The sequence below is a fragment of the Erpetoichthys calabaricus genome, chromosome 2 (assembly GCF_900747795.2).
Source record: "Erpetoichthys calabaricus chromosome 2, fErpCal1.3, whole genome shotgun sequence".
Lineage (NCBI taxonomy): Eukaryota > Metazoa > Chordata > Cladistia > Polypteriformes > Polypteridae > Erpetoichthys > Erpetoichthys calabaricus.
The window spans coordinates 87,304,550-87,329,221 of record NC_041395.2 but is presented as its reverse complement, the minus strand read 5'-3'; the positions used below and the strand labels follow the sequence as shown (position 1 = coordinate 87,329,221).

The window sequence follows — 24,672 nt, the reverse complement described above, 5'->3', positions numbered from 1 at the left end:
CAATCTGCAGTCATCCTGAATATATGACATAACAAAACTTGCTCATATCTGTTTATCAATTGAGACACACCATCCCAACAGCACTGGGCCCAGGAAAATTACCAATCCTGGATGGGATGTCCATCATATAACTTTATATGTATTTAAAATATGTGTGCATATGGACCAGTGTTTTGCACAGCACTTACAGCCTTTTCTATTTTTATTTTCTCACCAGTGTAATATTATCTAGCTGAAAGTGGCTGTGACTATATCCTTCTGTGAGACCAGGAATTTTCTTTGGTATACAAAGAGACATTTTGTCCATTGTCCATGATGCTGTCTCTAAATAAGAGAACAGAATCTTAGCTGTATCACATTCGCACTCACTACCCCAGTGTAAAAGGAAGGTGGCTACAGTCAGCGCTGAGGGCTTCTGGTTCTCCATTTGTTTTTTGCAAGCATAAATGGATGTATATTATATTAAGCCAACACAAATTAAAAACAAATACATGTCCATTGTAAAATAAGGTGGAGCACTGACAGCCTGTTGACTCACTGTTCCCCATCCTCAGGGCATGCCAGGGAGTGAAATTAGGTAGTGGGTTGGAAGCAGAGAATAAACGTTTGGGAGGCTGGGATTAAGCAGCAGTGGATCAGTAAACCCCGCAGATAGATAGATAGATAGATAGATAGATAGATAGATAGATAGATAGATAGATAGATAGATAGATAGATAGATAGATAGATAGATAGATAGATAGATAGATAGATAGATAGATAGATAGATAGATAGATAGGCACACGCTATAGTCTGAACACACACCAGAATGACTGAAAAGGAAGAAAATTAAAAAGAAAGAAAACATCTGATTTGGCATCTAATTTGTTCACTGAAAGTCCTCAGTGTGTTCTGAGACCAGACCAACCTGTCATTGATGTGGAACCCCAAGTACTGGTAGGAGTGGACCACCTCTGTGTCCTCTCCTTGAATAGTGACTGGACATAGAGGCTCTTTTGTGTGGTTGAAGTCTATAACCAGTTCCTTGGTTTTGCTGATGTTAAGTTGCAAATATTTTTTTCTGAACCAAGGAGCAAAGTTCTCAACCTGACTCTTATACTCTGTCACATCCCCTTTATCAATACACCCCATAAGTACAGAATAATCTGAGAATTTTTGCAAATCACATGACCTGGTATTGAGGTTACAGGTGAAGGTGTACAGAGTAAACAAAAAAGGAGACAGGACTGTTCCTTGTGGTTCGCCTTCATGTTTTTAACACCATGGCACGAATACATCCTCTTCCAAGATGGTATATTCTCCACTCCTTGCTACACCAACTGAAAACTGAGAGTGGTCAGACTATGAGTGTACCAACGCTACAGTAACCACTCACATCCAGACCTACTTGAGAAACTTCTTAAAATAATACTTAAATAGAGATTTATAAGCTATTTTGGGCTGAATGGCCTCTAGTTGTCTAAACATTTATGTTTGTTAGTATGTACAGATTTTGTATAGACATCTCTGTATTTAAACAGATACAGCAGTGTGAAATGCCAGAGATCATTACTGATTGACCCAAAGTATAAAACTCAGATCTATATTGTCTAAAACACTGCTGGCACTGGAGACTTGTAAGATCATTTGACTCTGTGCAGCTTACATCATGTGTGACATTGTGTGGGAAATCTCTGTGACAAGCCATTTTAACATTAATCTCGTTTTGATATCAAAGTTCATAACAACAATGTTTTTCCTTTTAAATTTGAGGGGGATGCTTTTACTTTTGATTTCAGATTTCTGAATCTCAACCCCCACCTTGTGAACTTTGATAGTGCTCAGTGCCTGCATTCAGAGGGAAGCACTATTTAAAAATAAACTGCATTAAACAGTGAAAAGCTGGAGGGAAAGAAGAAGTTGATTCTTAAAAATAAAGGTGCCAGAGTGGTTCTTCAAAGTGATGCCATGCAGCAGTGTTTCCCAACCTTTTTTTTTTGGTGGCACACTTTTTGTAACCAAAAATATCCCAAAGCACACCACTATCTTACTAACCACAAACATATATATATATATATATATATATATATATATATATATATATATATATATATATATATATATATATATATATATATATTGTAGAAGATAGCTCGGCTACAGACAGACAGACAGACCCAGAATGTCCAGAACACACACTTTTATTTATTTAAACTGTCCCGCACACAATACCGTGCTCTAATACCCAACTCCACACTCAATCCTTTCTTCTGCCACCTCCACTCCTCACTCGCAACCTCGTCTTCTGCCTCCCGACTCCAGCCCCTGAATGGAGTGAGGCGGCCTCCTTTATAGTGCACCTGGAAGTGCTCCAGGTGTCCCATGATTAACCTCCGGCAGCACTTCCGGGTGTGGCGGAAGTGCTGCATAGGAACCCCGCTCCTCTTCCGGCAGCATTTCCGGGTGTGGCAGAAGTGCTGTATGTCCAGACTCTGGAGCTGTCCAGGTGCTCCATGGTGATGACCACGGACCCCGAACAAGTTGAGGTTCTACGCTCCAAATCCGTGGCCCTGATGTAAAACCAGGGGGCTGCCCTCTCGTGTCCCGGGGGAGGTACTCCTGGTAGTGCGCCCATTCCCCCGGTCTTCTCATATTAAGGGTGTCCCATCTGGGCAGGATCCCTAGCCATCCATTAAAATATATATATATATATATATATACTCAACTGCCCGAGGACTACCACAGAAGCCGGTCAAAAACAACTCCGTGATCAGCACTCGCACTTAGTGAGTACTTTGCTGGCATCTCCCAGCTGCTTCATCCCTTTGCCCACCCTTCTCTGCCTCACAGGTAACTCATATGCTCACTATCCACTAGCCCTGTGAGGCTCTCTGGTGACCACACTCTCAGGGCACATGGACTCTAGCAGCCTGGAGACACATCTTTATTGCTCTACATGCTGTCTCTGCAACACAGCGATCACGGAGCTGCTTTTATGCCATCTTCAAAGGTAGTCCTATCCTCCTCAGACAGGTCTCGACCACCCAAGGAGGTTGTCCCTCTCAGGTTCAGACCCAAGTGCACTACACTATTATTTCCATGGCACACCAGGTTAGTTTTCACGGCACACCACTATGCTGCAGCACACTGGTTGACAAACACTGCCATTTTTTGTCCCCAAAAGAAGCATCCAGAAAGAACCATTATTTATTTAGATCAGTAACAGGTCCAATAAATAGCTATGGATAAATTATAACAAATTTGTAAAATGCTAATGGGTCCTAATTTCTACTGCCAAGCTCAGAGAATATAGATTCAGTCTCCTACTGTCCAAATGTCCATTCATCAGTTTTCAGATCTCCATATACAGCACAGGATTCCAAGGAGACGGTACCTATCTAGGTAGTATCAGGCTATGATGGAATGAACTACCTTTTCTCATCACATCTTTCTCTCACATTCCTATACATGATGCTTGACTTTCTCTGTCAGATGCTGTTCTAGAACATTTATAGAAAACCCACATGAGCATGGGAAGAACATTCAAAATCCACAGAGTGACCAGGCTAGGATTTGAACCTAGCCTCTTGAAACTGCCACTGCGACACTCCCTAGGATCAATTATCAGGAGTGCTAAGAGAAAGAAATATGCCACCCTTGGGCTCTGAAGGTAACTCAAAACTATTCTCTCATTCTTGTTACCCGCACCACCACTTTGCACAGTTAATCAGTCACATTTGTTTTAATGAGAAAACTAATTACGTGGTTTAGGAAGTCTTCCATTTATTTAAAAATAACTTAATTTTTTGCCTTATTTGCACATACAGTAGCTGCATTTCAGAGTGCATAACCAAAGGATCTGATTGTAGTGAATCTTCTTCTTCTAAAGCTATTCCTACTCTTATGTGGGGTGGCTACATTCGACCAGCCTCCTCCACTTTCGTCTTTTGTTCACTTCCTCACCTGATACCTTTTTCTCCCTTTGCTCCCCCTTCACACAGTCTATCCACTTTCTCTTTGGTCATCCTCGTTTCCTCCTCTGTCCCAACATTTTCACATCCATGATTCTTTTCCTCATATTGTTTACCTCTCTTCTCACGACATGTCCAATACCATTTTAACCGTTGTTCCTGTATTTTCATTGAGATGTCATCAACTTTAACTGTACATGTGATTCTCTCATTCCTGATCTTATCAAGCTTTGTTACTTCACACATCATCTCACCATCCTCATTTCTATAGCGTCCAGTTTCCATTCAGGCACCGTTTTAACTGCCCTGGTGTCTGGCCCATACAACAATGCTATTTTATACACTTTCTATTCACTCTTGTCCTGATTCTTTGGTCACATAACACTCCTGGTATCTTTTTCAAATTTTTTCAACCTGATTACATGTGTTTATTTCTAAATCTAGCTCTCCATCCTTGTTTATCCTTGACCCTAGATATTTGTACTTTTCCAACCTTGTAAGCCATTTTCCTTGGAGGTTAACTTCTCTATCTTGTTCTTGTCCTTATAATCTTAGGCATTCTGTCTTTTTCCAAGTAATCTTAAAGCATGTGTCCTACATAGTTCTTCTCCAATGCTCCAGTTTCACTTCCCACATTGCACAATGTCACCCCACAACAACTTGGATCATGGGGCCCCATCTACCCTAGCAGTAACATCCATAACAAGACTTAAAAAGACATGGGCTTGATTATGATCTTTGATGTAATTCAGCCTTAACTGTATCTAATGAAAAGTACTGTAATAATATGAATTTAAGGACAGATGGTTTGGTTTCTAACTGATTCAGCTGGCTTAATTTCCAGCTGCTTGCGACCCACTTCAGTGGACTCAGAAAATGACTGGGTATAGATACATGAGCATCTTACATTTTTATGTGTACTTTTTGCAGTACAAGCTGGTGGGAGGTCAGGATATCCCCTGGCAACATCTTGTATATGGCAGGAATATGCCTTGGATGGAATATAAGGTGCACACGAAATGATTCATGCTGGATCCATTCAGAATACAGTATATGGGTGAAAACAGAATACACAGAGAACACCATGAGGGGAAGGAGAAGGTGCAAACTCCACAGAGACAGATGCCTAGACTGAAAAGCGAACCCAGATCCCTGCCACCGTTCTTTTAGATAACCAATATTGGAATATTGACAGAATTCGAATTTCCATAAGAATTTCTAAAATGTTTTGCAATTCTGGAAGTAAACAGAGATGCAATTACGCTGATATCTCAGAGCAAGAAGAAAATATAATGATGGCATAAAAGAGACGGCAAGAAGAGCTACTGCAACGTAAAGAAATCTCAATTCTCACCTAAAGGTGGGCACACAGATGCAATGCTGGGGGTCGCATCGCTGTCCATCTCTCACACTCTTGAGAGCCGAGGCTGTCCAAACAAGACGAATAGTCGATTTGCACATCGATTCAGCGAAAACTGGCCACGGGTGCCCAGGTAATAGTGTACGGATGATGCCCCAAATCTGTGGATTACAACCCATCGACTGTAGCGGAGCTGCCCATGGTTTGCAAAGGTTGGCACTGGAAACCAGAAAAATCATTCAGCATGTTGAAAAGCTTAAGAAGACGAGAGTCTCCAGAAACAGAGACACCCCGCGTTGGCTTTCTCCTGTTCTCTTCTTTGCTCTGCATTGAATTTCATTTTTATTTCCTTTATGAAGAAACCAGCATAACCAGTCCCTTCTTTTCATTACTGCATGTACTCGTGAGTTTCCGCCTTCCTCCCTTTCACTAGCGAACAAAAAGGAGAATCCCGTTAAAAAGGGAAGAAAAAGCCCCCGTGAAAGACGGCGAACCCAGCGGATGAGACGAGTCGTGGGCGGCTGCAGAAGTCCTGAGCCCCGCACCTGCCACCACATTCCGCCAAATTCTTATCCAATGAAGGCGGCATTAGCTCTGTTTCTCTGTTTAAAAACAACGGCTGACAGGACACTGGCTCGGACTCGGCTGAAGCTTTGGGCTCAGAAACTCGGAGAACTTTCGAGGGGGCGTGTCTCTGTTCTGTTTGCGCCCCGCCCATCGCGAGTCCAGTCGACGAGTTCTGGACGCCGGAGAAGTAAAACGACCGCTGAGAATGGAATTGTTGGCGTCATGTCGGCTGTTATCAGAAAAGCTAGGAGAGAAAGGGTACTAGGGTGCTTGGAAGTCTCGGTGGTCGAAGACTCTAAATGCGACTACGACTGGCGACACGTCCAGGTATGAATTAGATATCAATTAGGTATCAATTAGATTAGGAGGGTTCGAGAAGTGAGATGGGAGCTCTACTTGCTTCGGAGAACCAGCTGTTTTTATCTTGGAACAAAAATGTACAGCTTGCTGAATATGCGTCCACTCATTAAGAAATATTTTTAGAAAATGGTTGAAAAAAATCAGAATTAATCGTGAGGAGTCTTAGCAGAAAGTGCCACCTGTTTGACTCTAATAAAAACCTCTTATTTCACTGTTGATATCTATTTCAGGCTGCCTGAACTCCATACAATTTAAGATGCCATTATAAAGAAATTACCAAAAAAGTTATTTCATAAAAATATGAGCCATGCTGTACTAACCAACTGTTCGTGTTAATTGACTCTGCAATAAAAATGTGCTCATGAGTAATTCTTAAGCTGTCGAAAGAAATCTTGCAGATGTTTACATTACATCCCTCCATCCCCAGCCACTGGTGTAACAACAGCTGTGAGCTAAGTTGGTGAGGCACTGTTTTCCTTTTGGCCAGGCATCCACATTCAGTGTGCCTTGTCTTTCAATTTTGGGGGATAGTAAGTGTGACCAATCAAGATGGTTTAAACGTCCTGTAACATGACATCTTGTACGTGCCTGTTTAACTTGGTGTGGGACCCACTCTGAAAAGTCAAGAACTCTGTGATGTACAAACCAGGGTTACAACGAGTGTGAACAATGTGCAGACTTTTCTAAATGTAAATATGGACTTTTAACGTAGTTTTCCCAAAGAACATTGGCAAGGGACTAATGCAAGCGATCAGTTTTATATAGCGCCTCTCTGTAGTGGACATCGTATGATTTGTGGCATCACAAATTCGGAGTGCTGTAATTATGTTATTTACTCCCATCCTCATGTTTAGCCTTTAATCTAATTTTAGAGTCTTTCCTGATAGTATTGCCCAACAAAGTGTAAAACATCTCTGATCTGTGCGCCGTCCATCACAGGACCCATTCACATACAAACACACACCAGCATTCACACACACACACAAACTGGGTCAATTGGGAATAACCAATTAACCAAACCTCAGCAGTGGATTCAGAAAGTATTCGGAGCCCTTCACTTTCTGCACAATTGACTGTATTTTAGTTTTAATTGGAAATGGACAAATTCGCCATTTTTCCCATAAATCAAAGCTCAATGGCCTATAACGAGAAAGCAAAACACATTTTCAGAAAGGTTTGTAAACGTATTAAAAATCAAAAACTGAAATAATGCCAAGCAATCTTTATTTTCTAAAGCTCCTTTTATGGTGAGAGCTCAGGTCCAGTCCGCTGTAGTAAGTACGGTGACATCATAAGCGGAAGACATATCGCGGGTCGCCGCTGTTTTGCGTGTGTTCAACAGCTGACCTCTAGAGGTGGCAACTGTTTTATTCTGGCAGTCGATTAATTGCGGGCGACGGTTTCATTTTCTCAAGAGCGTTTTACGACAGGGAGGGTAAAGAGGACGGTGGCAACTGTTTTATTCTGGCAGTCGATTAATTGCGGGCGACGGTTTCATTTTCTCAAGAGCGTTTTACGACAGGGAGGGTAAAGAGGACGTCACACTTTGTATTTATTCTCGGCTCTGCTTCTCGTTATCCTGCCACGCGCTGATTGGTACGCGTGACAGACACACCCCTTTCTACATCCATATTAATAAACTTGCGGTCATGTGATCAGAGATGCAAGCTGTCTTGACACGTGAACTGTAACTTTGATTGCCCGTGTTGCAGTTTTCGCAGTATTTTCTGTCAGAGTTCGGGTTTTCTGAGTTTTCTTCCATCTGCCTGCATGATTTAGCAGGATTCACCTTAGCGATTTTCCTCACTGTTGGTACGCTTTCGAGATTACGCTGGAATCAGTCCAAAAGAACGTAACGGTCTCAAACCGCATAATCCAGTTAAACGTTTACGGAGGAGCGGAGTCTATCCCAGTACTGGACAGGTGCCAGTCCATCACACACCCCCGATGTAGTCGCCAGTTAATTTAACCTACAGATGTATGTAGTTAGGCTCAATCATAAAGTTCATGTTTGGCCGGCCACCATAGCTTCGATCTGCCGCGGCTCTGATGATCTTTTCTCCTCCGATCGTCGGACACTAGTGGACTTTAAACGTTGAGTGGTTGTAATCAGTGCTGCTTGCTAAGTCATTTAACAATTCTCTCAATTACCTTATGTTACGGGTCTTGTGGTAGGTAGGACAGGGCTGGATAGCCAAGTGCTACCACATAAGGAAGGCGTATTAGATGTGTATTTCTTTATTTAATTCGCTAATGAAGATATTCTTGATTTGCTTAATTCGATGGTAAAGAGATTGCAACTTTCTCTGTCTCTCCCATATTCGCTTAAAATGGCTCTCCTCCTAACAGTGCCTTTCTCTTTGGTCCGTGTGGCCTACCAATCTCGGCATCACCAAAATTTTATTTATTTATTGTTAGTCGATTGTGCTGTTATGAGATTTAAATACACAGTATGGCTTTATGTAATGCGAAGACAGATTAAGCGATATAGGGAAGCTTTTTTCCACCACCCAAAATAAATTATCCCATTATTTCACATTATTCAATGATATCCATATCGTCACGTACGCTCATGCTGTTAAGTGACAACAATTACCAAAAGTGTAACAACGTAATTATTCTGGAGACCGAATAATGGAGTTAACCACTTTTCGCCCATTGCTGATGAATGACCCTTAACAGGACCATTGGCTTCTTTAATGGCAGCTTCGGCCTTGCCGCTCATATCTTCAGAGGCGGTAAGGTCTACTATCTGCTTCATTCCATCCATCCATTATCCAGCCCGCTATATCCTAACTACACAGTCACGGGTGTCTGCTGGAGCAAATCCCAGCCAACACTGGGCGCAAGGCAGAAAACAAACCCCGGGCAAAGCGCCAGCCCACCATAGCTGCTTCATTCCTTTTTCCGTTAATATACGCCGTCCGGCTCTGCCTCACTCTGCTCAGTTGGGGTCAGACACAACGGGTAATCCTAACAATCGGGGCCGATGGGCTTTAATGGATGCATCCGAAGTGCTCCAGTGATGGGCTACCCGTGAGCGATTTGTTCTTATTAAACAACACTTTTCAGCGAATCATCCTAATCAATTTGAGAGCATTAAATAATCGTTTCAGTGAACTTCAACGGGAATTCTAAAGCGCATGCGTATCCTTCATGCTGTCCTCGGCGCCTTTCATTTTCCTGATGCACAGAAGCACCTGAATCATGAGTCTCAACCCGCTTTACTTACGATCTTCTGAGTTCAAGCAATATAGTAGCCTATTTGCGAATGAAAACGCTGTATCTAACGATTGTCTCATTCATCATACAGTAACAATACATTTATATTAAAGTATATTCATTGTTTTGTTTAGTAAAATTCACTATTAGAATAGTTTTAGATTGAATGTATCATCAATATTAAAACTAAATTATTGTGATTTCTAACAATTAATTACTTTCAACTTTATTTTAGTGTACACCTTTTTACAGCTCATTGACTGATTCTTTTGAGTTGGAACTGAATCATTACCCATGCTTTGGGTACTGAAACAGGGCAATATCATATAAATTATCATTGTGTTAAATATATAATTAATATTATATCTATGCATATAGATATATACGTGTGTGTATGTGTGTTATATACAGGAGCTGGTCATAAAAATAGCATATCATGATAAAGTTGATTTATTTAAGTAATTCCATTCAAAAAGTGAAACTTGTATATTAGCTTCATTCATTACACACAGACTGATGCATTTCAAATGTTTATTTCTTTTAATTTTGATGATTATAACTGACAACTAATGAAAGTCCCAAATTCAGTATCTCGGAAAATTAGAGTATTGTGAAAAGGTTCAATATTGAAGACACCTGGTGCCACACTCTAATCAGCTAATTAACTCAAAACACCTGCAAAAGCCTTTAAATGGTCTCTCAGTCTAGTTCTGTAGGCTACACAATCATGGGGAAGACTGCTGACTTGACAGTTGTCCAAAAGACGACCATTGACACCTTGCACAAGGAGGGCAAGACACAAAAGGTCATTGCTAAAGAGGCTGGCTGTTCACAGAGCTCTGTGTCTAAGCACATTAACAGAGAGGCGAAGGGAAGGACAAGATGTGGTAGAGAAAAGTGTACAAGCAATAGGGATAACCGCACCCTGGAGAGGATTGTGAAACAAAACCCATTCAAAAATGTGGGGGAGATTCACAAAGAGTGGACTGCAGCTGGAGTCAGTGCTTCAAGAACCACCACGCACAGACGTATGCAAGACATGGGTTTCAGCTGTCGCATTCCTTGTGTCAAGCCACTCTTGAACAAGAGACAGCGTCAGAAGCGTCTCGCCTTTGGACTGCTGCTGAGTGGTCCAAAGTTATGTTCTCTGATGAAGGTAAATTTAGCATTTCCTTTGGAAATCAAGGTCCCAGAGTCTGGAGGAAGAGAGGAGAGGCACAGAATCCACGTTGCGAGAGGTCCAGTGTAAAGTTTCCACAGTCAGTGATGGTTTGGGGTGCCATGTCATCTGCTGGTGTTCGTCCATTATGTTTTCTGAGGTCCAAGGTCAACGCAGCCGTCTACCAGGAAGTTTTAGAGCACTTCATGCTTCCTGCTGCTGACGAACTTTATGGAGGTGCAGACTTCATTTTCCAACAGGACCTGGCACCTGCACACAGTGCCAAAGCTACCAGTACCTGGTTTAAGGACCATGGTATCCCTGTTCTTGATTGGCCAGCAAACTCGCCTGACCTTAACCCCATAGAAAATCTATGGGGTATTGTGAAGAGGAAGATGCAATATGCCAGACCCAACAATTCAGAAGAGCTGAAGGCCACTATCAGAGCAACATGGGCTCTCATAACACCTGAGCAGTGCCACAGACTGATCGACTCCATGCCACGCCGCATTGCTGCAGTCATCTAGGCCAAAGGAGTCCCAACTAAATATTGAGTGCTGTACATGCTCATACTTTTCATGTTCATACCTTTCAGTTGGCCAACATTTCTAAAAATCCTTTTTTTGCATTGGTCTTAATTGATATTCTAATTTTCCGAGATACTGAATTTGGGACTTTCATTAGTTGTCAGTTATAATCATCAACATTAAAAGAAATAAACATTTGAAATACATCAGTCTGTGTGTAATGAATGAATCTAATATACAAGTTTCACTTTTTGAATGGAATTACTGAAATAAATCAACTTTGTCATGATATTCTAATTTTATGACCAGCACCTATATATAATTTATCAAATTTTAAATTATAGGCCACTCTAACCACTACATTTATGTACCAATGTTTAATTCTAAAAGTGAATCAAATTAATCAATCAAAAGAATCAGTTCATAGGTAGTTTGAAAGAATCGGCTCACTTATGCAAACCAAAATGCTCTTCACTAAGGTGGTCTGTAAGTGCTGTGTCTGTACCCCTCCACTGTTCACAGGGGTATTCCCACCCCTCGGACAGTCGCAGCCACCTGAGGTGTGTCCCTTTCAGGTCCAAACATTACAGTATGGTATGTTTAGTCCTTAGTGTGCTGATTAGTAACTCTTATCCACTGTGTCCTTTTTGTTTTGGGGTGGACTTAATGAATCTGCAGCTTCTGAGAGGAGGTGTCAGGACCGGATTAGCTTTTGATTTTTAGTATTTCTAGTATTTCCATTTCTTCAGACAAGTTAATTTTATTTCTTGCCTTTTCAATTTTGTTATCATTCTGTCTTTTGTATTGACATGTGGCCTGTCCCTGTGAGATGTGTGAATTCATCATGAGTGCAGTTCAAACATTGACCAACAAAAGGTAAACAAGTAGCAGTTTAGGACACTGATTCTGGTTTTATCTTGACTGTTGGTTTTGGCCTTGAAAGTACTGGCAGTGTTTGGACTGATCATTGTTTAGGACAGCATTTACAGCTCATTTTACTTGGTAATCTCTTCCCAGACATGTTTAGAATATTCATTACACAACAGGAGGAAAATGTGTAGAATAGAGCTCAACACCAAAAAACAAAAGGAGGCCGCTTTAGGAAACCATTAACAATTGTGAAACTAAGAGTCACAGTTTGGCAGTTATGCAGAAGGAGAATGAAATTAAAATAAGAAAAAGATGATGGCCTGCAGGCGGTCAGAAGATTGCAATCTTGCCCATGTCTTCGTATGTTTGGCATATATATCACATCTTAACCTTTATTTTTGAGCCTGACTTCTATTATTAACGTCTGTGTGGTTCAACAGCATGCTCTTTCATTTTCTTTTTGCAGATTTTCAGTTAATTGCTTAGTTCAAATCAGGCCACCAGGGCAGCTGACTTTCTCTTTGTCACTTATCTGCAGTTCTCTTATCAGCCACATTCAGCCGTATTAGTGCAGAATGGCTGGAAGTTTTCATTGCAAAATATCTTTCAATGATAGGCAAACTCCGTTTTCTTCTGAAATCTTTGGTCCATCTGTCTGCTTGTTGTCCAATTATGTGAATAATGGAGTCTGTTTTATGAATATTTTATGTCTGCCCCATGGTTGCCAGTGCTGACCCAATGGTAATTGTATTCCTCTTGAGGTAACTTGCTATCCTTAGAAGGACGACTATGGCAAGCCAAATTATCATTTAGAGATATCTTTACATATTTAGTGATATCGTTAAATGTTTTCAAAATATCTTTAAATGTTTCAAAGATTTCTCTGAATGATAATTTGGCTTGCCACAGATGAGTCGCTTAAGCCACGCTAGTTAGTGAGCATGCAACTGTAGCAGGCTTCTCGTTCTCAGGCTCCCCTGCATCTGGCGCTGAATCTGCTTGTTTGGATGATGAGATACCAAATCATGTTGCTGCTGACTTAGAGCTGATGCAAAACTCAGTGCTGTTACTTACAGTATGTTTAGTAGACCACCCAGGTCACTCTCTGTGGGGGTCTTCACCAGTTTTCCTCCCACATCCAAAAAACCTCCTTGTTAAATTAGTTAGAAAGTTGAAATTTGTCCCAAAGGTGTGTGTGTTTGTGAGTTTGCCCTGTGATGGACTGGTACCCTGTCCACTGTGGGTTCCATGCTGCCAGGACTGGCATTTGCAGGGTGGTAGAGGTGCTGTGGGGGGAAAAAAGGGAGCTACCCCATCTTAACTGCCCCGTCCACACTGTTTTCAGAGAAGAGAATTTTTTGAGCACTTTTGCTTATTGTCAGCGATCAGATAACTAAGCTGACTAGTGACGGGCGGACAAAGCACCTTGAAGCTTGTGAGGCTTCTTCCCGATTGGACCTGAAAAATATGTGTAGTTTCGACGATAGTGACATCTGGTGGATTACAGAAATCATAGCAGGCATGAGCTCCACAAAGCCAGTAGATCAACCAGGCGTACAAGCCCTTACTGACTGCATGGTTACAATCGGAAAGATGAAAAGCCAAAGAACGCTCTGTCTGCTCATTTTGATCTAATGATATGTATATTGTCACTGAAATGCTGCAATAAATGCACATATTAGTATGGGCAACAATTTTCTACAATAAAATTATGTTTAAGTGTGTTATCCTAAAGAGGTCATTTATTGCCATTACAGCAACTTTTATGAGTATTGTAGCACTGCACAAGTGCTCACCTGCCCTGAGTGCCATTACTGTTTTGGGTGGCTCACTGTCTTTAGAAGGACCACCAGCTGTTGCCACACTAATTGGAATTCATTTGAAACTTTTTTTAGAGGTACATCTGCTGCTGGCGCTGAAGCTGCTTATATGCACGACGGCATGTCCGCTCATCATCGCTGATGCAACTTGTCACTGCTGTGGCAATCTTCTATATGTATAAAAGTCAATGTGTGTGTGTGTGTGTGTGTGTACTTGTTAACGGCTGGAACGATTTTGATGAAACTTGGTACACGTGTTTCTCATTGGTCGACTAAAAATACTGCAAGGTAAAATCAGCCCTAATCCACCCGCTTTTGGGTAGGGGGAGGGGTAATCTTATGGTCTTGTATGCATGTTATCATCCAGTTGATACTCGGAACGACCACCAGAGGGCGAACTGGAGGTGACTGCCAGCATTCTTTATGTTTGAGCTCCACTGCCGCCTATTGCTTTTGACATTAAGTAGAGTTGGCCGGTTCCGAACGTCATCTGGATGATAACATAAATTCAAGACCGCTAGACAAGCACATGAGTGAGTCTTCATTGTTTGTTATTTTGATTTTTAAGGTTGTGCTTTTTTTACATTTTATTTTTCTCAAACAATTACAAAAAAAACCCACTTTATTTAGATAGATAGATAGATAGATAGATAGATAGATAGATAGATAGATAGATAGATAGATAGATAGATAGATAGATAGATACTTTATTAATCCCAAGGGGAAATTCAATTAATAGCAATATAAACAAGACCCCAGTTGCACCCATAGCCCTGGTGAAACACTGTGATATCAGCCACCCTGATTGATAATTATGTGGCAACTTGTTCATGTCATTTTTGCTGTGAAGCAGTGCGATACAATAATCATTTATCATCAGTGTTTGGGGAATATTGCCCTAAAGGGTAAAGGGGATCATAACAGAGTTTAGGGCATGTGCTTGTGGAACAGGGCACTTATAAGATTAGATTAGAAAATGTTCCTCCAGTAGACTAGAGCAGGGATTCTTTTTGTTGCAACCCAATCTTCCCTTCTTAGTGTCTTAAAGATCCATTCCTTGACGACTGTTATGACTGAGCCGCCCTTTGAGAATCGCTGCAATCATTGGAGTGGGTGGATCAAGGAAGGTCGCTAGAGCAATGTAGATAGTTTAATCAACTCATTCACATAAAATACAACAGTGATTTGTAACCCACCGGTGGCAGCCCCCATAGTTTAAGAAACCTTGGATTAGAGCAGTGGGTCTCAACATTCAGTACTGGACGCCCCTGTGGCCGCAGGTTTTTGCCCCTACATCACTTCTTCTTTTAATTGGACTCATAATTTAATTATGCAAGCCATTATTTAGCAGTTTCAATGTTTTTTACATCTATTCAGAAACTGGTAAACTGGTTATGCCAGGAGTTCCCAGCTCCGGTCCTGAAGTGCTCAGTTGGTTATAGCTTTTCTTTTTCTTTAATTAACTTCTTTTCCCTTCATTTTCATTGACTTGTTTTTTAAGATTCAGTCCTCTGAATTTCTCCATTTTTTCTTAATTAGCATCAAAACAATCATTTTCTTTTAAATATAGGGCTTCGCTCTCCAACCCCCCAGCCTGCAACTTCCCGTCTCTGCCACTCGCCTATGTGGATTTCACTTTTACCAATCAACAAATCTTTTATTTCTCGCGGATACGCCTCTTCATTTTGAAGAAACACTACTTTCCCAGATGGCAACACCAATTAGACGATCTACAACCCTCCGATTTACAGTTTAAAGCCGAACAATATCTACATACTTCTGTCATATCACCTATGTCCATATATTCAAACTCTTTTTGCTGTTCCGTTATTTCACCGAGTCATAATTTCCGTTTGTTAGCGCTAATGCGATCTTTTCTTAGCAAAAAGTCTCATCTCGAGGGACTTGAAATTATCTCTGAGAAAGTCTAATCTGAGGATTTCCTTTTATAATAGAGAGATATATTTTTATTTTTGAATGTTCTGGTTATTTAAACAATTATCTACTACTACTAAGGATACAGGTGAGTAGCACTGAAAAAGCTGCTCCTTTCCGAGTCATATATGTGCAGGTGTGTGCTCTGTTCAACATTAATTAACAGACAATTAAGAAAGCAAACTTCACAGAAAAACTGAATTTAAAAAGTAAGCAATACAGAAAAGAGAAAAATGTGTCTTAATTTCTTATATGAGTAAATCTGACACAAAACTTTTTTTATAACATTAGCTTTCAAAGATAGGTTGAAATCTTAGTAATCAACGTAAACCTCAGCATTAACCTTCACATTACACCATGCAAAGCACAAGTGTCTGTTGTATGTCATTTGATATGGGATTTGTAAAAGCATTGTTAATGCTTGTGATGTGCCATGTTTTGAAATGACAGAAACTCAGCCAACGGACAGCACACGGACACTTGTCCTCTGATTAAGGTGTATGTCAGACACGCCGTCAGACCATCCACGGTGCTTCAGTGACATTTGAAACTTCGGAAGTCATCAGTCAAGCGGCAATGAAGCTTCTCTGCACTGTTTTGACAAAGTTTGCCTCATAAAAGTGAAGTCAAATGTTTCGTCGCTAAACCAATAAATGCTGCGTTCCATTTGAAATGGGAAGTTAGAATTTTCTACCGGAATGCTCTCACAAGTCTGATTTCATACTCGGAAAATCAGGGCTGAATTTGTAGTTCTCATTATTGTATTTGTATTTATTTACAATTTAAAAAGTCGCGTTTGTCTTACTTCAGATCATAATGTCAATCCAAAATGGTGACGTACACAACGAATTTTACCGAAAGCTGTAAAATTATATCATTTATTAGCACTTCTGTTTGTGTCTCATTGAATAACTCGTACATACAGTACTGGCCAACGTCTATCTGTGGATATGCTGCTACTGTGTTTTGGAGACGCAAAATACCGTGAAAAGCTTTGTTATCAACTTCTATTTATTCCAATGGAAAAACCACAGCAAACGTTTTCCTTGACGCTTCCAAGTTGTTTTTCCGAATGTTTTACTGGAACGGGATCAACTCGTGTGTGACGTCATTCCCAGCTCCGCCCTCCGAGGTAAATGGAACGTATCTTAATTCACACTGAAAGTGAGCGTGCAGCACAGAGGAAGTTTACCTGTACATCAACTCCGCTCCTTATTGAAACGTTAAAAGTTGGGGAAAAAACGGGCAGCCTGTCTCAAAGTTCATGAATCGTTTAAGTGGTAAAGTGCATTAGCAGCGGCTGTTGTTGTTTGGAGTCTTCATGATTTGTTCAGCAAGTAAATTGAGCTTCGTAATTACAATAGTTGTGCATCTTTCAGGCACAGCGCGCTTATCTAGCTTTAACATTAATACAGTATTATAAATGCGCAGCCCTGGCTTAAGGTATGTTATCAGTTCAATTTAAATGTAACTCATTTTATAATTCCTAGTGAGTATTAGTGGGTTCTTCATTGATTATTGGCATTGAAAGTGAAAATAAATTTCTACTTGGGTAGCTGCAATGGCTCTGTTTTTACTAAAACATCACTGCCGCCTCTGAGACAGCAATTTCAGACGCCCCCTCCCATAGATTTTTTTCCCTGTCCACCTAATGCAAATTTTCTTAAACTATGGGTCGTCTACTTTGGTTCGCGTAGAGTTTCCTGTCTTGAGAATGGTTTGCAGAGTGTGCTGTGGTGGGTCACCGCGGGTCGACATTACTCCGCTATGAATGCTGTCGGTAATTATCAAATTGGAATTTGCTAGTGACCCCCACCCGCCCCCCAACTCTGATGATCTGCGGCGATTCTCCAAGGAGGAGCTCCCCTCCGAGCTCTGTCAGTCGCCATGGGTCTCGAAGACACAAAGGAGAGAAAGATTGTGTCGCAAAAAAAAAGTTTAACAAACCCTGTCTTAATGGGTGTGGATGGATGTTTAATATTGTGATTTGAAAGGCTGTCTATTTCTTTCTTGAAAAAATATTATTGATAATTAATTAGCCCAAAAAAATTGATAGGCATAACGGTGACCAATCATATATGCAGTGCCTCTACAGAATAAGAATGGATTTATATCTGCAAGAGTTTTGTAAAATGTATCCGCACGCTGCGAAAAATGCGGTCGGAATGAACAAAAACCGGTCAGGAGCACAGAGCGGTGTGCAGGTTGTCTCAGTAAGATGAATGTTGTCAACAATTAAAGTTCTATCATTGCTATCATTTTGTTTTTAATTTACAGCTTAATATATCCAATCATACCAACTCAAGTTAAATAGTTCAGTGATGTAACTTTTATTTTGTAATATACCCACAACAGACAGTTCATATACCTGCATGAGATTACCAACATCACGTAGCGCCATCAAAACAAAAAAAAGAGGTCAACAGACATATACAGTATTTGTAATCTTTGGATGTAACCCAACATTTACAGAATATTATTTATGTTGTGCAGTGGAGAAGGAAACCTTGTTTTTTTGATGCAGGGTGTCCTACAGTTTTGCCAGTATATCGAAAATAATTTAATCATAAATCAGCTTCCATAACCACAAAAAACATTGAGAGCACATTGAGAAATGATTGTGCAAAAACTATGGCGCTTATAAGAAACAACTTGCTGCTTTTGCTGCAAAGGGAGCTTCCCGCTTTAGAGTGCTGTACGATTGTGAGTTTACAGCAATTCAGTTATTCATAAAATAGTCTTGCACATTAAAACAATTGATATTGACCGTTAAAACACTTCTGGATTTATGTATTTAATATCATTGTTTTTACAGTTTACTGTACAGTATTACTGTTTTTTTTAATTTGAACATTTACAATTAATATAATGCATTTTTTTTACAGTGCATATTTAAACCTGTTATAATGGCATGAGGGTGGTGCAGTGGTATCAGTGCTGCCTTTGCCGTAAGCAGACCAGGGTTCACATCCCGGGTTCTCTCTGTGTGCAGTTTGCATGTTCTCCCCATACCAGCGTGGGGTACTCCAGTTTCCTCCCACCTTTCAAAGACATGCAGGTTAGGTGGATTGGCATTACTTAATTGGCACAATGTGTGTGTGTGTGTTCACCCTGCAATGGACTGGCGCCCTGTCCAGGGTTTGTTCTTGCCTTGTGCCCTATACTGGCGGGGTTAGACTCCAGCACCCCCCGCGACCTTGTTCAGGACAAAGCATCCTTAGAGTTCCATCATGAGAAGCTAAAAATGTGAGTGTTTGTTTGGGTTAAACCCGTCTGAAAGTGTAGAATATGAACATTGAAGAGTTCATTAAAGCCGAAGATGAAGGCTACTCTAATGGTTGTGCTGTTAAAAAAAAAAAAAAAGAAACATTCGAGCAAATAGATGTGCTATGGATCTGGACATGTTTAGTATATTAAGATGGTGCTATATACAGTCATAAGAAAACGTTTGGGAACCCCTCTCAGCCTGCATAATAATTGACTCTACTTTCAACAAAAAAGATAGCAGTGGTATGTCTTTCATTTCCTAGGAACATCTGAGTACTGGGGTGTTTTCCGAACAAAGATTTTTAGTGAAGCAGTATTTAGTTGTATGAAATTAAATCAAATGTGAAAAACTGGCTGTGCAAAAATTTGGGTACCCTTGTAATTTTGCTGATTTGCATGCATGTAACTGTTCAATGCTGATTACTTGCAACACCAAATTGGTTGGATTAGCTCATTAAGCCTTGAACTTTATAGACAGGAGTGTCCCATCATGAGATATAAAGGTATTTAAGGTGGTCAATTGCAAGTTGTGCTTCCCTTTGACTCTCCTCTGAAGAGTGACAGTATAGGATCCTCAAAGCAACTCTCAAAAGATCTGAAAACAAAGATTGTTCAGTATCATGGTTTAGGAGAAGGCTACAAAAAGCTATCTCAGAGGTTTAAACTGTCAGTTTCGATTGTAAGGAATGGAATCAGGAAATGGAAGGCCGCAAACACAGTTGCTGTTAAACCTGGTCTGGCAGGCCAAGAAAAATACAGGAGCGGCATATGTGCAGGATTGTGAGAATGGTTACAGACAACCCACAGATTACCTCCAAAGACCTGCAAGAACATCTTGCTGCAGATGGTGTATCTGTACATCGTTCTACAATTCAGCGCAATTTGCACAAAGAACGTCTGTATGGCAGGGAGATGAGAGAGAAGCCCTTTCTGCACTCACGCCACAAACAGAGTCGCTTGTTGTATATGCAAATGCTCATTTAGACAAGCCAGATTCATTTTGGAATAAAGTGCTTTGGACTGATGTGACAAAAATTGAGTTATTTGGTCATAACAAAAAGCCCTTTGCATGGTGGAAGAAGAACACCGCATTCTAAGAAAAACACCTGCTACCTACTGTCAAATTTGGTGGAGCTACTGTCATCATGCTGTGTGGCTAGTTTTGGGACTGGGGCCCTTGTTAAAGTCGAGGGTCGGATGAATTCAACCCAATATCAACAAATTCTTCAGGATAATGTTCAAGCAAGACAATGACCCAAAACACAGTTTGAAATCTACAAAGGCATTCATGCAGAGGGAGAAGTACAATGTTCTGGAATGGCAGTCACAGTCCCCTGACTTGAATATCATCGAAAATCTATGGGATGATTTGAAGCAGGCTGTCCATGCTCGGCAGCCATCCAATGAAACTGAACTGGAGAGATTTAGTATGGAAGAATGGTCAAAAATACCTCCATCCAGAATCCAGACACTCATCACAGGCTATAGGAGGCGTCTAGAGGCTGTTATATTTGCAAAAGGAGGCTCAACTAAGTATTGATGTAATATCTCTGTTGGAGTGCCCAAATTTATGCACCTGTCTAATTTTGTTATGATGCATATTGCATATTTTCTATTACTCCAATAAACTTAATGTCACTGCTGAAATACTACAGTTTCCATAAGGCATGTCGTATATTAAAAGGAAGTTGCTACTTTGAAAGCTCAGCCAATGATAAACAAAAATCCGAAGAGTTAAGAGGGGTTACCAAACGTTTTCTTATGACTGTAAAATAAATGTGGTTTGTTTGCAAAAAAAAAACACACCTTTTTGGATAATTAAGAGAGACAGATAATCTCGTAACCTTTTTTTTATCATCAGTTCAACTGGATTCGTTTTAGACGAGCTGTGTAAAATGAATGACTGAGTGCGGACCCCTATCCAATTCTGCTTGTGCTCCTTTGTGTTTGTCACTTGGTTGGATTCCAGTTTTACTTTTATTGTTTGTATGTGTGACACCTTTAAGTCAGGGTGACACTGTGTGTTGGAGGACAGGTGCTAAAGGAGTAACTCTGAGGTTTAAAGCCACTCAACTGCACTGCCTACCTAACTAAGTAGAGCAAGTGGGGAAAGTGAAGTGAAAAGCACAAGAGGACACTCACTTGTCACATCAGTTAACTGCCAATTTCAAATGTAGTATTGACTGCAGTACATGCTGGTGGATTGAACTGAAACTCCAAAATGAAGTGAAAAATTAAAAAAATGTATGGAATGAGGAATTATAGCGGGGAGCAGCACTGCTGTCTCCTCGTCCCCGGACAGTAGGCCCAAATCCTGGCTTGATGGCTCGCTGCCTTTGGTTTTGCTCACTTGGTTCAGTATGGGTGTGTCATACAGTGGGCAGACCCCCAATTCTACGAGCCAGTTCTGAAAATGGATGGATTTTATTCAAACTAAAGAACACTGAATTTTTTTTTTTTTTGTAATCATAAAAATTGATAAAAACTGTAAAATAAAAGATCCCTGAAATGCTGTGATAAAGAAAAGTTATCCAATTTTAAAAATATTTTCACTCTCCTTTCCAAACGTCTGCGTAACCGTGAATTGGATCGAGCACATCTGGAACTCTTATGTTATTTGTGAAGCTGGCTGCTAGTAGCACATGTCGGCCGTTATTCTTCTTTCAAAGTGAGCAAACGCTTCTTTCCGCAGGAAGTTATTTACTGAATTGCTCTCCAACGTCAGATTCTGTTTGATTCGTTGCTTTCCTTCATTTCCAAGCTCCTTTTAGCACAGCATTCCACAAAGGGAAGTCAGTTTTCTTTATCTTTGTGACTGTGTGTCATGGCATTATTATTATTCAGTCCGGTCTGGCTGGCTCTGTTGGTTCTGTGCTGCGGGAAGGCAAAGGAACAGCAGCAGTCATCGGACCATTCCTGAAGCCAGGGAAGAACGAGCCTGGACATGGCACCACACTCCCTCATCTGCCATAAGCATATTTATGGCATGCAGACACGGGGAGAACAAGCAAACGCCAGACATGCAACCCAGGAGAGGAGCTCTGAGGAAGCGATGCTAACCACTGCAGCGCCATGCCGGCCCGTACCTCTGAGGCTTAGTTTCACATCTGTCTCAGAAGTACTGGGCACGCACACGGCGGCACTCACGCATTAACCTTAGGGCAGGCTAATCACTCTTTTCAGAATATACTTTACTTCTTATCTAATGGAAGCACAGAAAGAGGCAGACAAACACCAAGAAGCTCTTACCTTGCGTGTGTCCGAACAGGCAGAGTCCCAATGTGCGTCTCCTTATGGTAGCACTTACTATGGAGGCTGCTCTTCAAGCTGCTGAAATTTCAAGCACAAAACTACAATTTGCTGCTCGTGTTTCCTGTACGGGCGATCAGGTGACTGCTGTGTGGCTTTATGAGGGGTAAAGAAAAAAAAAAATGTCATTTTGCTGTTAGTTAGTTTTCAGCCAAACTGCCACAGGAGACAGCTGCCAGGCTGTGCCACTTCCTGTTATGCACTCATGTGCCTCCCCTCAGGAGCTCTGTCACTTCTTGAGAGTGCAGCACAGAGAGGCCCTGGCACCAGGGTTGAGCGGGCAGGGCTGGGGCTCCAGCAGGAGGAAGTGAACTTGAAGAAGCAGATCACTGAATCAGAATCTGGCCGCCACTGCAGACCTCGCCGAGGAATCCCATGCTGCAGATATGGCTGTCCAAGTCCATGCAGCTTTTACAACAGGGACATTGAAAGGTGATGGCCATCAGCCACAACACCGGTAGGGACCAACAAGCTCACGTGTGTGTAATTCAGAATAAGAACGGGCAAGAATGAAGACTTACTTACTTTATGTGACTTTGGTTGCCTGACACGTTGCCTTGATGGGCTTGACAACATCTGAAGTATACCGAGAATGGAAGAATATCCAGCCAGTGACCTTCATCTCATTAGGACCATTGTGTAGATGAAGGTGGATGATAGTGACCAGCCTGACATGTGCCGAGTAACAAAAGAACTGATACAGGTCCATCATCACAACGCATCCTGTCCTGGCAGACAGCAATTGAACAACAGAGAAGCAAAGAGATGTCATGTGGGCTGATGAAGGCCGGTTCTGGGTGGGTGACAAGGTGAGGGCTCACTAAATTAAGCGAACACTGTAGGCTGCTGCTTCTGATGCAGTCGTTTGCAAAGCATTTCTTCACTGTGACCCATGCTGTATAGACTGATGCAGGTTGGTTTAAATTGCACAGCATATCTGAACATCACTGCTGCTCACGTCTCATTGTTTCTGTAAATGTGTGATTCCCAAATTGAGTTCAGTATCTTTGTACATTGTGAAGGACGTTGTTTTATGCATTTTAGCCTACAGTATATACTGTATTTGTATGTACTCTATCTTTGTATATAAAACAAGTGTAAGCTTTAGTTACACTGAGAGAAATATATTCTTCTTTCTAACGGGTGCATCACTAGGATGTAATGGCTTTGGAGAGCACAGTATGATTGATCACTCAGCTTAGTCACTTGACTCGCGGTGCTGGATAAGCAGTAAAATGGTCCAAAACGAATCGGCACGGTTTATTTACCACGTCTCGAGTCATTGTTTTAATTAATGTCTTTCAGATTGGCTCTGCTATTAACCAAAAGTTCTGAATGAGTTTGCAAACTGGTCAATAGGTTTTCATTTAGCAATTCAATAAACTGAGTGCAAAAGGTTGTGTCATTTAACGAAATTATTCCTAATGATATATACGCTGTTTGTATTTTATTTGGGTGAAAGGATAAATCTTAATGAACAATTCCGTGACGAGCCCAGTCTGAAGTCTTTCTTTTCTCTCCCTTTTGATATTTTCCAGTGTTCTTGCTGTTCTCAGTGGTCCAGTAAGCGCGTCCTTCACACCATCGGTTATCATGCATGTGTGCCTGGGGATCTTCTGCGGGGCTCATTAGAGGTCAGAGAGAGGGGGCGCTCACTCACTCACTCACTCACTCACTCACTCACTCACTCACTCACTCACTGACTCACTCACTCACTCACTCCTCACTCACTCCTCACTCACTCCTCACTCACTCACTCGCTCACTCCTCACTCGCTCACTCACTCGCTCACTCGTTCACTCACTCACTCACTCACTCACTCGCTCACTCCTCACTCTCTCACTCGCTCGCTCACTCCTCACTCACTCACTCACTCACTTGCTCACTCCTCACTCACTCACTCACTCACTCGCTCACTCCTCACTCTCTCACTCGCTCGCTCACTCACTCACTCACTCACTCACTTGCTCACTCGTTCACTCACTCACTCACTCGCTCACTCCTCACTCTCTCACTCGCTCACTCACTCACTCACTCACTCACTCACTCACTCGCTCACTCGCTCACTCGTTCACTCACTCACTCCTCACTCGCTCACTCGCTCACTCACTCGCTCACTCCTCACTCACTCACTCACTCACTCGCTCACTCCTCACTCGCTCACTCGCTCACTCACTCCTCACTCGCTCGCTCGCTCACTCACTCACTCGCTCGCTCACTCACTCACTCGCTCGCTCACTCACTCCTCACTCAGTCACTCGCTCGCTCGCTCACTCACTCGCTCACTCGCTCACTCGTTCACTCACTCACTCGCTCACTCCTCAC

At 41.5% G+C, this 24,672-nt stretch overlaps 1 protein-coding gene across 3 annotated transcripts in view; it reads right to left on the bottom strand.

Moving 5' to 3' along the window:
• si:dkey-92i15.4 (uncharacterized) overlaps window positions 1-22,576 on the bottom strand; it is a 51,692-nt gene extending 29,116 nt beyond the window's left edge. The window contains exon 1 of one of the 3 annotated variants that reach the window (XM_051923271.1): window positions 22,288-22,576. The gene's annotated coding sequence lies outside the window, so the exon portion shown is untranslated. Of the gene's footprint in view, window positions 1-5,305; window positions 6,114-22,287 lie in introns of those variants that run through there. The other 2 variants (XM_028794043.2, XM_028794044.2) reach the window with 2 other exon arrangements.
• Window positions 22,577-24,672: the final 2,096 nt, after the last annotated feature.